The sequence below is a fragment of the Zonotrichia leucophrys genome, chromosome 1 (genome assembly GCF_028769735.1).
Source record: "Zonotrichia leucophrys gambelii isolate GWCS_2022_RI chromosome 1, RI_Zleu_2.0, whole genome shotgun sequence".
NCBI lineage: Eukaryota > Metazoa > Chordata > Aves > Passeriformes > Passerellidae > Zonotrichia > Zonotrichia leucophrys.
In genome coordinates, this window is record NC_088169.1 from 115,306,023 (window position 1) to 115,317,095 (window position 11,073).

The 11,073-nt window shown below is 51.9% G+C and overlaps 1 protein-coding gene and 1 long non-coding RNA gene across 3 annotated transcripts in view; both read right to left on the reverse strand.

Annotated features, from left to right (window-relative positions):
* Positions 1 to 343, reverse strand: part of FCHSD2 (FCH and double SH3 domains 2) — a 118,245-nt gene extending 117,902 nt beyond the window's left edge. Inside the window, exon 1 of the mRNA XM_064728403.1 lies at positions 256 to 343. The gene's annotated coding sequence lies outside the window, so the exon portion shown is untranslated. The remainder of the gene's footprint in view (positions 1 to 255) is intronic.
* Positions 344 to 1,039: 696 nt separating this feature from the next.
* Positions 1,040 to 8,275, reverse strand: LOC135443604 (uncharacterized). Of its 2 annotated transcripts, XR_010439080.1 has the most exons (4): positions 8,203 to 8,275; positions 4,204 to 4,337; positions 3,521 to 3,702; positions 1,041 to 1,707 (listed from the first exon to the last, which is right to left on the reverse strand). It is a non-coding gene; the product is annotated as an uncharacterized LOC135443604 (long non-coding RNA). The 2 variants fall into 2 exon arrangements; XR_010439079.1 differs by lacking the exon at positions 8,203 to 8,275 and having other exon boundaries at positions 1,040 to 1,707; positions 4,204 to 4,469.
* Positions 8,276 to 11,073: the final 2,798 nt, after the last annotated feature.

Here is an 11,073-nt window from a genome sequence, read left to right on the forward strand (position 1 = left end):
AAGGGGGGTGCACAGGGGCTGTGGTTGGGATGCTGTTGGGGTGCCCAGAGGAGTGCAGTGCCCTCCCTGCCCCATCCAGTGCAGGATCCACACACCAGGATTGGGATGCAGGAGGCAGCTGGTGGCACTCCAAGGGTGCTCCCCAGCACAAAGCAGCCATCCCCTCCCTTCCCAGACTGCCCTTGTTGTTATCCTGTTGTATTCCATATTTTTAGCGTCCCACACTGTCACAATCATATTTCTAAAGTCCCGTACCTTCTCAGCGATATTTCTTGGGGGCAATTCTTCACAGCACAGACTCCTTCCTCTGCCTGTTGCTGCTTCTTGGTCAGAACTCCTTCCAGGCTGTCCCTAACTGGCCAAGCCCACCCCCTTTTATCCCAATTATCTTCACTAGCTACAGCTGCAGCCCAATGAAGGCCATCACAGCTGCAGCCCATCTAGAACAACCGGGGCTCATCAGGGCAAGGCCTAGACACAGATATTATACAGATATTCAATGTACAATACAGATATTTTACTGGGACTCCTCCTATAGGTCCTAACAAACCTGGGCAGAAAGAGCTGGGCTTGAGCTGAAGCACGTGAGGGAGCATCACCCCTGACAGCAGCTGGAGAATCCCTTGATGGAGAATCCCAGATCCTGGTGCATCCCAAGGGCAGCACATGGAGAGCAGAGCACCCGGACACGAGCCTTTGCAGGGGGTTGGTTTTAACCAAAGGAAAATAAAACAAAGCTGAACCCTTGAGCATTGCGGATGCAGAGGGCCCACGAGGCAGAAGTGATGCTCCCAGCCCTGTCATGTTTTGCTGGGTGTGAATTAAACACCTCTGATCAGAAGCACTTTTGGCATTGTAACCCCTGTCCCCAGCACTGAAATAAATTCCTGGCCTTTGCTTATTCTGCTACAACAAAATCTTTGAAATATTAATGTGCATTTGGCTGCTTCCCTTAAGCAAATTACCGGGGCAGTTTGCAGAGCATCAGGCAATTCCCATAATTGCATTTTCCCAAGTGCTCCAGCGGTGCTGCCGCTGCTCCATCGCCGGCTCCTTCATTATTGATGAGCTGCTTTGCTCCAGCTCCCAGAAAGTGACCCCTCGCCTTTAAAGATGCTTTAACCACCTTTAAAACTGAAATGCAACTTCAATTCTGCTTTCCCCCTCCAGCTACTAGTTTATCTAGTGCTTCTAATTAGTCTTAACTCTTTTCTCCCTGGGAAATTTGAAATTATTAGTGAGACCTGGTGCAGCAGCAGATGCTGTGAAAAAATATTTCATCTCTCTATTAGGGCTGCAAGGGGACGGAATCTGCATGTGCAGCCCTTCATGGAATCATGGAAAGGGACCATTAAAACTCATCCAGTTCCACCCCCTGCCATGGGCAAGGACACCTTCCACCAGCCCAGGTTTTTAAAAAAATCCTGCCCAGACTTCTGCATGCAGAACTGAGAAGCATTTTAGGCACCAGGCCTGCAGGCAGATGTATCATCCTCCCTTATGATGCAGTTGTTTTCCCACTATTTGCTTGTATTCTTGCATGAATAATTATGTTTTATCTGTTTGACCACAGATTCCCTGAAGGCTGACTCATGGAGTGCTGCAGGTTCGACGTGAATCCTGGAGGGTTTTGCATCTGGGATGATAAATCCTGATGGAGCTGCCTCTTGTAGCTGCCCATGGCTCTTCCACATCTTAATAACAGTGCTGATAACAGGGGAGAAAAAGGATGTGAAATAAAGATTATCAAAAAGTCAATAGCATAAGTGTCTGAGTGTTGTATATTTTATCAAAATACTTGTTTTCACAGCATAATTGTAGTTCAGCTTATGCTGAACCTTTATCCCTTGATTTCTCCTTTCTTATTGCAGGACCTGAAGGCAGTTGAGTCTCATGGAACTGCAGAATGGTTTGGGTTGGAAGGGACTCTTAAGGATCATCCAGTTCCATCCCCTGCCATGGGCAGAAACACCTTCCACTAGACCAGTTATTATTTTATATTTTATTGACCTTTATTTTATCTCGTTTCATTTCATTTTTGCTTCATTTAATTTCATTTATTTTTATTTCATTTCATTCTATTTCACTTTAATTCATTTTGTATGAAGGAGGGTGCAGAATACAGCCCCAGAGCAACACACACCTCTCAGGGAACCCCAACAGAGATGAGACATCAAGGCTGGAAACCCCAAGAGCCAAATTCCAGCTGATGGTGACAACCCACAGCTGAAAACAGCAGCTTATTCCCTCACCCAGAAGAAAAAAAATTCAATAAATAAAGAAGAATTTAGCCATAAAAGCAAAATTTGGAGAGGAACCTTAGGGAACGGAGCTCCCTTGATTCCCATCCTCAGGCGAAGGCAGCGCGTTGGATCGCGGCTCCCAAGCGGCTGCTGCCTGCTCATTCTTCACACCTGAATTTAATCCCTGCAGGGCTTTAGACCTTTTCAAGCACAAAACCACGATGTGTTGGAGGGTTCTTGGCTGCCAGGACAAGCGGAATCCAGCGAGCTGGAACCTGCACTGGGCCCGTGATTAACGCGCGAGGCAGCTCCGGCTGCCGGGGCCTTGGCACAGCGGCTCCTCCACACATGGATTTTGGCCTCTGGGCTGGCAGGAGCGCTCCTGGCACAAGGGTTTGCTCCCTGATATTCTGGATTTTGCCCACTGGACTCACAGGAGTCTCCTGGCAGAAAGGTTTGCTCCCTGATATTGTGAATTTTGCCCACTGGGCTCATTGGAGTGCTCCTGGCAGAAGGGTTTGCTCACCAGTAGAGAATGTGGAGGGAGGGGACTGACAGCACAGGAGCTTTCTCCAGGGAAATCCAGGAATCTATGATACTTAATTGCAGAAAATATGGATGTTCAGGAATGTCCTAGAATCCCAGAATGGTTTAGTTGGAAGGAATCTGAAAAAAATATCTTGTTCCACCCCTGCCCATGGGCAGAGACACTTTCCACTAGCCCAGGCTGCTCCAAGACCTCATGTCCAACCTAGCCTTGGACACTTCCAGGGATCCACAACATCCCTGGACACCCCGTGCCAGGGCCTCCCCACCCTCATAGCCAGGAATCCCTTCCCAATATCCCATCCATTTCCTCTGGCAGTGGGAAGCCATTTCCCCTTGTCCTGTCCCTCCATCCCTTGTCCAAAGTCCCTCCCCAGCTCTCTTGTATAGGAATATTTATTTTGTGTTGTGTGTGGAAATATATAAATGTATAAAAACCTATTTTATACTTAAATGGATGTATAAGTAATGAAAAGCTTAATGGATATAATGATTGGGAGAGACACACACATAGAGATATTGAGAGAGAGACACACATAGAATCAAATTCAATTCTATTGGAAAATTCGTCTAAGATCATATCTAGATAAGAATAAAAAAATGAAAAGGAAAAAGTGAATAAAAGTATTAAAAAAATAAAGAAAGGACAAAATTATCTGGAAAAATTAACCATAATGTCACAATGTTTCAAATCACTGCCAGGAGCAGGCAAAGCCAAAAATTGAGTTTACCATTATCTGACATCCACAATTCTGTTCTGAGTGTTTCTTCAGGGCCTTCAAAGCTCATGGTGGCACTGAGGAGGTGTTTCCAGCCTTCCTTCCCTCCATGGAAAGGAGAACATCAGGCTGGGTCCGGAGGCTCCAGGCTTTCCCCACGTGGGGGTGCCATGGGGATGCAGATCACACTGATCCTACAGCCAGGGAATGGGGACAGGTGACAGCTCAGAGACTGGCATTGCTCACTGCCTTTTGCCAGGAAATAAACATTAAAAAGTATTAAAACATAAAGAGAAAGAGGAAAGAAAACACATGGGGGGGAAGGACAAGATTCATAAAGCATGCAGGAGTTCTATGGATGGGGGAGAATAAGTTTGACAGGGCACGATGGATGCATTTCCCCCCACGCACAGAATTCCTTGCTCCATGGGGCTTGCTTCATTCAACAGGCTGAGGAGCCCTGGAGGGAGCTGTCGGGGAGCCCAGGGGATGGATCAGCCTCCTCCAGGGGTGGGAGCACCCCTCGGGATGGCTGCGGGGGGCTGGATGCCCACCCAGGCTGGAAGGGAGCCCTGCCAACCCTGCCAGGGCCTGTTCCACCGCATTTCGGGAAGGCTGGTACACCCAGCCAGCTCTGTTCCCCTCTCCCTGCTGCCCTGGCCTCTCCCCATTCCTCATCCCCGTGTTTACCATACCTGCAGGGGTGAGCCTGGGATTAATTTCCATGAGAACACGTTGCGAGTGTAAATATCTCTGAGCAGGGACGCTTGGCAGCTTTATGGGCTTTGTCTTCCTCCAGGAACCGGCAGCTCTCCTGCTCTCTCCCTGGCTGCATGTGACCAGATGTGAGCACATCTGGAGCAGGACTCGGTGTCTGCCCTCTGTCCCATCCCAGTGGGGCTGTGTTTCCAAGGCTATCCAGGGGCTTCTTGGTGCTTTGAAGTGGATGTGATGATATAAAACTGCTGATATAAAACCATCCACTGTCCCAGGCTGCTCCAAGCCCCATCCAGCCTGGCTTGGGCACTGCCAGGGATCCAGGGGCAGCCACAGCTTCTCTGGGCACCCTGTGCCAGAACCTCTTCACCCTTTTTATCAAAACTTCTACCTGGTATCTAAACCAAATCTCCTCTCTTTTAGTTTAAAACCATCACAACAGGCCTTGCTTAAAGTTTGTCCCCATCTTTCTTACAGTCCCCATTTGATTTCCCACACTTTCCTTGGGAGTACAAGCTTGCCATGCTGACAAATCCTACTGCTAATTGGCTCTGGCCTTTTGGAGATGGCTCTGACCCCAAAATTCTCAGTGTGCCAGGTCCCAGAGAGCAGCTGCTGCTGCCAGGAGCACGTCAGGATGAGGCTGTCCACTGGGCAGCCCTGCTATAAATCCCCTGCCTGCGTCACCTTCAGCATTTTGCTCCCCCTTCTGTGTTAATGTGTAACCCAAAACTGGCCAGGGCACATTGCTGTGATCCCAGCATTATCTGTCCCCAGTTAGGGCCATCCCTGCCTGCTCCCATTTTTATCTGCAGGTGGATGGTATCGTGTGGAGGGCAGGATGGGGAGGGCTGAGTATCCTGGGTCCTTCCATTGGATCTCCTATAAGGTCTCCTCAATCTCCAGCCTGGAGAGGAGAAGGCTCCAGGGACACTTGAGAGCTTGTTCCAGTGCCTAAAGGGGCTCCAAGGGTGCTCCAGAGGGACTTTGGACAAGATTTGTAGTGATGGGACATGAGGGGATTGTTTCCCATTGCCAGAGGACAGGGATAGATGGGATTTTGGGCAGGAATTCCTCCCTGTGAGGGTGGTGAGACCCTGGCACAGAGTGCCCAGAGAAGCTGTGGCTGCCCCTGGATCCCTGGAAGTGTTCAGAGATGTGTAGATGTGGCACTTGGGGATGTGGTTTAAAGGTGAAAATGTGGTGCTGGGTAATGGCTGGACTTGTGGTCTAGCAGGTCCTTCCCAACCTTAGAAATTTTATATTTCTGAGGTCTCTTCCAGCATGACCCATTTTGTGATTCTGTGATCCCTCCAGGGCAGCTGAGAAAAAGTCTGCCTTGGACAGAGAGTGAACAAGCACCTGAAGGGAGTTCATTTTCCACAAAGATGTGTCTGAGAGCAGCTTTGGGGACCAGGAGTTTCACAGGGCTCAAGGCTCTTGTGTGGCTGGGAGAAAAGGTGGGGAGGGAAAGGGATTGCTGGATTGCTTTCTGCACCCATGCAGGATGTCAGCAAGGACAGGGCACATCCAGAGCAGCTGTGTGTGGGTCAGGAATGCTGTGGGAAGAGCTGGCTGAGCTCCAGGGCGGGAGGAGGATGGAGATGGAGTCCCTGGCTGCTCCCTGCCCTTATCAGAGCCCCTCTCTCCCTGGGGCTCAGCTGCACAGGGGCTGTATCAGCCCCCAGCTGCTGGGCTGGACAGGGATGGCTCCTTCCCTGTGCCACATCCCCACCAGCCCTGGTTATCAGCACCAGCCATCCCCTCCACCCTGGCACTGGGTTCCTCTGGGTGCTTCCTCATGCAGGCACCTCCATTCACCCCGGCCAGCCTCAAAAATCCCCTTTCCATCTCTCTCCCTGCAGCCAGGGGGGCAGCAGCTGAAGAAAAGCCCTTTCCAACCTCAAACACTCCCAGCTTTGGGGGCTGGTAGCTTTGCTATTGTTCTGCCAAGGGGAATTGCAAACCTCGGGATGTGGATGCAGCCTCAAACCATGGAATCACAAAATGCTTTGTGGAAAAGACCTTAAACCCCATCCAGTTCCACTCCCTTCCACTAAACCAAATTCCTCCAACCTGGCTGGCCTTGGAAACTTCCAGGGATCCAGGGCCAGGCACAGCTTCTATGTGCCATTCATGGTGAAGAATAAAGGTAAAAATCCTACACAGATTCCCTTTTCCCAAACAAAAGGTGTCTCTGTCAAGTCTTCCCTGACAATGGGTGCCTTTAAAGGGAACAGAGAGGAAGCTCCTGAGAAATCTCCTTTGGAAGGAGGCTGGACCTGGATGAGGAGGGAGCTCCTTGATGCAGACAGAAGGAGTTTTGTCCTACATCAGGAGATGAATGTGTGGCCTTAGAGGTCACCAGCCATGCAGATCTGGGAGTCACCCATCCTCTGCCAAGGCCAGGAAGGAAGTGAGACTGGACACAGTGTGGCATAAGCCAATTTCAGCACTTTTTTGCCCATTCTGTGCGTGGCCTGGCACGTTCCAGGGGGTGGGTGTGGGAGAAACGTGGGTTCAGAGCTGGATCTTCACCCACAAAGGGGAACCAAAACTTCCTGAATGAAGGAGAAGTGGTGGGGGCGATGTGCTGATGTAATTCCTATTCCTCTCTGTTTCCCAGAGATGATGCCCTGGGCTGCAGCATCCTGCTTGCTGAAGCAAGGTGACCACAGAGCTCCATCCTGAGGGCAGAACTGCTTTATCCCTGCTGTAAATGAGCAAAGGCACAAAAATGAGCCCCACTCCTGCCAGCTTGCCTCTTCTGATGCTTGTTTGTGCCAGTGAAATGATGTTATTTTGGAGGGTGGGGCTTTGAGAGGTGAAAAGCCCAAAATGTGAAAGAGAATAAGAAAGGGCCCCAGAGATTTTTATTCTGCTGGAGCATTATGGCTGTAATTACCACTCAAAGCATTTTAGCAACAAGTAATCCCCTAATTTAATATCCCAATGTAAAAATGGAGATCTGTTGAGTGGTTTGAGTTTCCTATGAGCCTGGATTGCTGTTTTCAGCCTGAGCACCAGAAAGCAGCAACAAGCCCCTCACAAATACAAATTCAGCGCTGATTTCTCATCAAAAGGCAGAGAAGAGCCTCATGATGCCCTCCCAAAAATGAATTTGTTCAACCCTAGCACATTATCAGCACTGAATTAGGGCACAAAACTTAGAGGTGAACACAAGAGGGTAAGGGTTAATGGTTGGCACGATGACCTTAGAGGGCTTTTCCAACATTAATGATTCCATGATTCTAAATAATCAGCTGATTATTTAGAATCACAGAATTATTTAGAATCTGCTGATTATTTAATCTAAATAATTCTAAATAATCTCACATGGGCTCGGCTGAGCTGGCAGCTAGGCTTATACATCACCTGCATAAAACCAGCCCCTCTCCATTATGGAGACCTGTGATTTTCCAGCCAAAATTGCTTTTCCTGCTTTGAGGGCATTGCTCCTGCCCTGGGAAAGGCTTCTTTTCCCCAGGAACAGCTGATGGGGAACAATGGCAAACACAAGAGCCATGCCAGGGAGTGAGTGTTCATCTCTGAGTCACAGGGGAAATGAAACAAGAATTTGTGCCGGCTTTGAACTCCATGAAATACTTAATCCTTTTGCTTTGCCCATCCACACAAATGCAGATCTCAAATCTGGAAAGTCCCAGCACTTGGAGGCATAAACATGAGCTTGGTTGAGCTTTATGCTGGCCCTTCAGAGAGAAGATGGCTATCTGGGAATGTGTGGCTTAAAAATGCTCAGGAGAAGGGCTCTGGAGCCAGGCTAGGAGAGAGCAGAAGGTTCTGGGGAGAGCTCAGAGCCCTTGCAGGGCCTAAAGGGGCTCCAGGAGAGCTGCAGAGGGACAAGGCCTGGAGGGACAGGACACAGGGAAGGGCTTCCCACTGGCAGAGAGCAGAGTTAACCGGGATATTGGGCAGGAATTGTTCCCTGTTGTTATCATATTTCTGAAGTCCCATACCTTCTCAGGGATATTCCTTGGGGGCAGTTCTTCACAACACAGACTTCTCCTTCTGCCTGTTGCTGCTTCTCAGCCAGGGCTCCTTCCAGGCTGTCCCCGACTGGCCAAGCCCACCCCCTTTTATCCCAGTTACCTTCACTGGCCACAGCTGCAGCCCAATGAAGGACATCACAGCTGCAGCCCATCAAGAGCAACCGGGGCTCATCAAGGCAAGGCCTATGCAGATATTCAAGCACAATACACATATTTTACTAGGAATCCTACTATAGTTCCCTGTGAGGATGTACAGGCCTGGCACAGGGTGCCCAGAGCAGCTGTGGCTGCCCCTGGATCCCTGGAATGTCCAAGGCCAGGCTGAACAGGGCTTGGAGCAGCCTGGGACAGTGGAAGGTGTCCCTGCTGTGGCAGGGGTGGCACTGGATGGGCTTTGAGGTCCCTTCCCACCCAAACCATTCCACGATTCCATGATCTGGCCAGCATTTGCAGGACCCAACCCACAGCACCAAGCCCCAGCTCTCCCAGGCGTGCCCTGGATGCACCTAAACCGTGCAAAACATGGATTTTCCACCCTTGCTGCTGCTGCTGGCTTGGCAGGCAGGCTGTGCTGCCCACATTAGCTGCTCTGCATGCCCAGACTGCCCGCAGTGCCAGGCAGGGCCGGCCGTGCTGCAGAGCCCTCTGAGTCACCGGCAGTGCCACGCTTGGCTGCCGGCCATGGCGTGCCCGGCTCGGGCTGGAACGCGGCACCACGCGGAGCCCTCGGAGCCGGGAACGCCCTGGGCAGCCCTGGGACAGCACCTGGGGGCACAGCAGGGTGGGCAGGATGGGGTAACCCCACAGCTGCAAAGCTGAGGGGAGCTTTGCTGGCACAGAGCGGCTCCGTGCCCCGGCTGAGACGGATCCGGCACCAAGGAAGCACTGTGCGGGAGTGCAGGATGTGGGAACATCTTTTGTCTCCTGAGCATCCCTTTTCCCTTACAAAAGGCATTTCCCAGGGGTAGGCTGTCCCTTGGGCCACCCTGCTTCTGATCTCGCTGAGCCCTTTGCCTTACCCATGTTTCTGTCAGCCCCCTGTGGCATCCCCTCATCCCACCTCTCCCTGAGGGTCTGCTCACTCCTCACTGGCATCCCGGGCACACCAGGTGACACCAGGATGTCGCAGGGACACGGCCCAAGTGCTGTCCTCACCCAGCAGGAGGTGACTGGCAGCTGGAGGAGGAGGGATGTGAAGGGTTAACCCCGGGCCTGGCTCTGGCCTGCTGGTCCCGCACAGGCCATGTCCCACTGAGGGAGATCCTCTCCTGCACGCTCCAGGGAGTCCTGCAGGGCCAGGGCAGGCTCAAGAGCTCCTTGAACAGCCCCCATCACTCCTGTAGCCACCTGCACGATGGAATGGGAGTGCTCAGGGAGTCTGGGAGCAGAACAAGCTTGGGGAACATGGATTGAGAGAGGCAGGGCTGGTGGAGGAGCTGGGAGGAGCAGGAAAATCTCCATCCTTGGAGGCCGCCAAACCTGTACTAGACAAAACCTGACCTCACTGAAGGTCAGGCTTGGAGCAGAGACTTCCCAGCCTCAGTTATTCTGAGGAGGCCAGGATGTGGTGCAGAGCTCATGCCCCAGCTCCTGTGGATGCTGGTGCCACAATCCTGCCCTGTATCCCCTGTCTGCCATGGGCAGGGACACCTTCCACCATCCCAGGCTGCTCCAAGCCCTGTCCTGGGCACTGCCAGGCATCCAGGGGCAGCCACAGCTGCTCTGGGCACCCTGTGCCCACTTTTCCCCCTGCTCCCAGCAGCTGCCATGGCTGCATAGCCACGGTGGGGCAGCAATCACAGAGCCAGGGTGCTGAGGAGGGTCCCCATTGTGCTGGGGATGCCCCAGCCCTCGCTGCTGGCCCTGAGGGACACGGGAAGAAGCAGAGCATTGTAGCATTGTATCCCAAAATAGAGGCCTCCTTACAAGGGAGAGGTCCATGGAGTGCCAATGCAGCCACAGGAAGGTGAGTGACTCACGGCTGCATGAGCTGGAGGCAATCCCTCTCCCTGGTGATTATCTATCTGCAGAGAAATCTCCATCCACTTCCCTTGGAAAATACCTGCTCCCGAAATTATCCCTGCCTGGGGTTTTCTTATCAGGTGATCTGTTTGTTCTAAAAATCCCCCAGAGCCCTGGGGGTTCCATCTGTGCCTCCAAACCTTGCTGTGGACACCCCACGGCTGACTCATGGAAAGGGACAGCTTGGGCTGTCCCCACGCTCGGAATCATCAGGAAACACCTGCAGGCTCTTGGCTGAGGGAAAGGTCCTCCTCAGAGGGTTCCCTAACCAAAGAAAAGGTAAATCCCAGTGACAGTGAGCTTCTCTTGGTGCTGCATGAGCCTGTGGTTCTGTTTTAACGACAGCTGCCATTAAATGTCACCAGCTGGAGGGTTCTGAGCCCAGACACACTGGATTTCATGGAATGTCTTGTGGAAGCCAAAACAAAGGGATCTGACCTTCTGCTGGCCCCATGACTCCCCCAGTCTGTGACAGAGACCCACAGCTCAGGGCACAGAGCCACAGGAGCCAGGCTGTGATGCTGCTCCATCACTGAAGTGTTTGGGATCCTTGGATCAGAGTAGGACAGGATAAGCTGGGCTGGAAAGGACCTCAGAAGGTCTCAGTCCAACCTCCTGGTCATGGCAGGGGCAGCTCAGGTTGTACAGGGCTTTATTCAGCATGGCCTTGAAAAGCCCTGAGGACAGAGGTCACACAAGCTGCCTGTGGTGGGACATTTTCCCTTCTCCCCAGCCTGGAATGTCAGTGCTGTCCGTGCCAGCAGTGCTGCCAGGATAGCCAAGGCTTCCTCAAAGAGGTGTCCCCACCACGAGGAG